Source organism: Desmodus rotundus, chromosome 3, assembly GCF_022682495.2.
Source record: "Desmodus rotundus isolate HL8 chromosome 3, HLdesRot8A.1, whole genome shotgun sequence".
Lineage (NCBI taxonomy): Eukaryota > Metazoa > Chordata > Mammalia > Chiroptera > Phyllostomidae > Desmodus > Desmodus rotundus.
Genome location: NC_071389.1, coordinates 148,518,346 through 148,522,820, shown reverse-complemented (window position 1 = coordinate 148,522,820; position 4,475 = coordinate 148,518,346).

Here is a 4,475-nt window from a genome sequence, read left to right as displayed (position 1 = left end):
CTTTTCCCTCCTCCCAAGACAAAAATTCCAAGCCACAATTTCAGGCATGGCCTCTCAGCTAGACCGACCGCGGCCCTTTATCTCTAGTTGTCCATGTCTACATGGCTGACCCAATGTCATTTAAAGCACAAAACTTCTCTTCCTTTCCCAGAAACACATTCTTAACTTTTTCCATTTATGTTGACACTATTCTCCATTCCATCTAGTTTCCAACGGTAAGAATTATCTGACATTCCCCCCCTTCCCATCAATCATTGCTTCTGCCAAAACGTACTGTAATCTGATTCATGCTTTTGTTACAATGGCCCTCCAGGTGGCCCAACTGTACCACTCTTAAATCTCTAAACACTGCCTTCATATTACTCCCTTGTCCGGGAACTTTAACACCTGTCTAATCGAACACGTGCTCCTATTATCAATAACACCCTGCCTAAATCAACCATTTTCTTAGCCTTTATTCTTCCCAGTAAGATACCCCCAATATAACCAGGTTGGGCATTTCCACGTGACAGCTGAATTCCTTCTCATGAAGCTCCTTCTGTCCCTTCACTTTATAACCAGTGGCTAGCTAATGCCACCCTACACTGATCTTTTCAGCTCCAAATTCTTAGATCGTAATCAAAGATGTTTTTATGTGACTAGAAAGGTAATGTGTGGGAATTTAACACAAGTATTTAACACTACACCCTTGCATGTTGTTCACTTGTTCCAAATGTTAAAGAGGCTTGGGTCTCTAAAGTTCATCCAGTAAAGCAAATTATTAGAGGTCTGGTGCTGAAATGATGTCCACTTGCACTTGTAGAGGTGCTGCTGCTGCACAGACATTTCTGGAACTCCTTCACAGCTAGTTTATGAGCCATGTTGACGTGATTCATGACTTCAAACATTTTTAAAAGCTGACACATTACCCAACTTTGTCATTTATCTATTTGCAGACTTTTATTCTAGATTACTTCTGCAATTTCCGAGGTCCTTTTCTTAGCCTTCTTGTTGTCCTTTAATGTTTGCATTAATTCCTAGAATTTCTTGTTCACCTCTGGGCAGGTAGCTCCCAAATCCACGTTAACCTTGCTTCTCGCTCTTCAGCTCCAGACCCACATTTGCATTTACTGGCTAGACATCTCTGTATGGAAGCACTTCCAACCCAATGTCCCCCAAATGAGCTTATTACTTCACCCCTGAAACCTACTCATCCTGTCCTCCCTATTCAGGTTAACGACACTCCTCATTTATACAGACTAGAATAGAAACTTGTCTTTATCTGTGACTCATCTTTGGTTAACTGCCCCTTGTTAAGTGCAGTGGTTAGGAGCACAGGCTCTGGAATGACTTTCTGGGTTCAAACCCCAGTTCTAATGGCTGTGTGAATTTTGTCCTCTATCTCAGTTTCCCTACATAGAAAGTGGAGAATAGTGCCTTTTATAAAGTTGGGGTGACTAGATGTGTAACACTTAGAATAGTGCCTGACTCACGGTTAAGTGCTTGATCTCTTACCCCCTTACCTCATGGCCAGTCCTCTTCGGAAGTCAGCTCCAATGAGTCCCCTGAGAAACCTTCCCTCTTGCATCCCACCAGGCAGGTAGAGGACCCCTTTCTTCCTCTTGTCCCATTGTGCTTGGTCCTTATCTATTAGCAACACACTATCCTGTATTCCCCATTATTTGTTCAAGTGCATCTACTAAGCTGAGAATTCCTTTGAAGACTTGTTTCCCAACTACTTGTGTATCTCAAATGCCCACCATGTCTGGCACCTGGCGTGCTGGCACCTGGCGGGTGTGCTATAAATGGTGCTGAATCAGTCTAGTCAGTTACTAAGCCCTGTCAGTGTTCCTCCCTGGATGTCACTTGTCCTCTTCCCTGTCCTGTTCAAGTTCTAACCCTCTCTTGCATGAATTACTGCAAAGCTCTCTTACCATTGCCACTAAAATCATGAGTTGGAAGTCACTCTGCTTCGCAGAAACTTACCTGTAAAGTTAAAGTCCAAATTCCCTGCCAAGTATTCAAGGACTTCCAAGCATTGGCCCCCAATTATTTCCAGCCTTATCTCCATTACTTCCTTCAAAAAATGCTATGCTCTGGATTGTACTAGTCTCTTCCTTGTTCAACATATCCTTCATCTCCACTTGTTTTTATTTTAATTTATTTACTCACCCTGGCTGGTGTGGCCCAGTGGATTGAGTGCTGGCCTGCGAACCAAGGGGTTGCTGGTTCGATTCTTGGTCAGGGCACATGCCTGGTTTTCAAGCTAGGTCCCAGTTGTGGGTGCGTGAGAGGTAACCACACATTGATCTTTCTCTCCCTTTTTCTCCCTCCCTTCCCCTCTCTCTAAAAATAAGTAAATCTTTTTAAAAAATATTTTATTTATTTTTAGAGAGAGGGGAAGGGAAGGAGAGGGAAGGAGAGAAACATCATGTGTGAGTCCCTCTCACATGCCCCCAGCAGGGGACCTGGCCCGAAAACCAGGCACATACTCTGACTGGGAATTGAACTTTTGGTTTGTGGGACAATGCCCAACCCACTGAACCATACCAGTCAGGGCTCCACTTGTTTTTATTCATGCTGTGATCCCAGCCTAAAACAGAGGTTGCATATTGGTAGACCCTACAATTTGGGGGGGGGGGGGGGAATGCCCCCAAGCAGTTAAAACAAAAAACAACAAAAAACAGAACCAACATTTAAAAGTTGAGAGATTTAGCCCTGACTGGTGTGGCTTAGTGGGTTGGGCGTCCTCCTGAAAACCAGAAGGTCACCAGTTCAATTCCCAGTCAGGGCATATGCCTGGGTTGCAGGCCAGGTCCCTGGCTGGGGGGCCTGTGAGAGGTAGCTGATCCATGTCTCTCTCACATACCGTTTCTCTTCCTTTCTCCCTCCCTTCGCCACTCTCTAAAAATAAATAAAATCTTTAGTTTCTTGATAAGATTTGGGTCCTGGCTGGTGTAGCTCAGTGGATTGAGCGTAGGCCTGCAAACCAAAGGGTTACCAGTTTGATTCCCAGTCAGGATGCATGCCTGGATTGTGGGCCGGGTCCCCAGCTGGGGATATGAGAGGCAACCACACATTGATGTTTCTCTCCCTCTCTTTCTCTTCCCCTCCCCTCTCTCTAAAAACAAATAGCTAAAATCTTAAAAAAAGATTTGGCAATACTGTGTACAGCAGCAACCAACCAGAGCTGCAGCCAGCTGCCCCTTCTCTCAGGGCACATACTCATCACCTAGCCAGCTTAAAATCTCTACAGGGTAGTTGGTTAGAGTGTCATCAGGGCACATAACCGGAAGCAACCAATGAATGCATAAATGGGTGCAGCAACAAATCCATGCTTCTCTCTCAGTAAAATGCCTATCGTTAAAACAAAACAAGAAATCTCGCTGTAAGTGGACAGATTAGGCTAGTGGTAGGACAACTGGCCCTATCTCCTGATGTTACCCAACACAAAGAACATCTTGCTCTGGCTGGTGTAGCTCAGTGGATTGAATGCCAGACTGGGAATCTAAGTTAGGTTGCTGGTTCAATTCCAGGTCAGGGAACATGCCTGGGTTGTGGCGGGCCAGGCCCCCTGTAGGGGGCGCGCCAAGAGGTTTGTATCTCTCACACGTCTGTCTCTGTCTCCCTCCCTTCCCTTCTCTTTCAAAATAAGTAAAATCGTAAAAAAATAAAGAACATCTGTCCTGTGATGTCTTCTATCCCCAAAACTGTTTAACTTGAATCTCTCAGACTAAACTCTCAGATCTAATTGTTTAGCAAAAATAGAAGCCAGGAGAACAAGTTAAAGGACACTGTGAAAAAAACACAGAAGACCACTCTCCAGGACACCTGGCCCAATCTCTTCAATACATTAGTGTTACCCAAAAGTGTTATTCCAGGGATCCAGACTAAGAAAGAGTAGAGCGTGCTGTAATGCACGGTTCCTGGACTGGGTCCGGGCTGAACAAACGTTAGCTCTAAAGTTCTTGGGACAATTGAGGAAATGTGAATATAGGTTTGTATTAGGTTAAAGATTTATTAATTTTAAGCGCTTGTTATTTTGGCAGTGTGTAAAATCTTATGTCAAATCTGTACACTGAAATAAAAAAGTTAAAACAACTGTCTCTACACTTCTCCACCCATACTCCTGACCTTGAAAGTTTAGAACGGGTTGGCAAACTTTTTGTAAAGGACAAAAACAAGTATTTGAGTCTTTGTGAGCCATAGTTCTGTGCAACTACTCATCTCGGCCGTTGGCATCTAACAGCAGCCACAGACGACATGTGAGCGAGCCGCACGGCTGTGTTCCAATATGCATTTTTTCACAAACGCAGACAGCAGGATGCAAGCTGTAGTTTGCCAAACTCCGATCTCAAACCAGTGCCACTTCTGAAGTCTTTCCTGGTGCCCATCACAACCAGGGGCTTTCTCTTCCCTCTGCTCACATAGCGCTTGTGATCCACTTAGGACACTTATTATGTCTTATTACATACTCATCTCCATCAAGGAGTAAG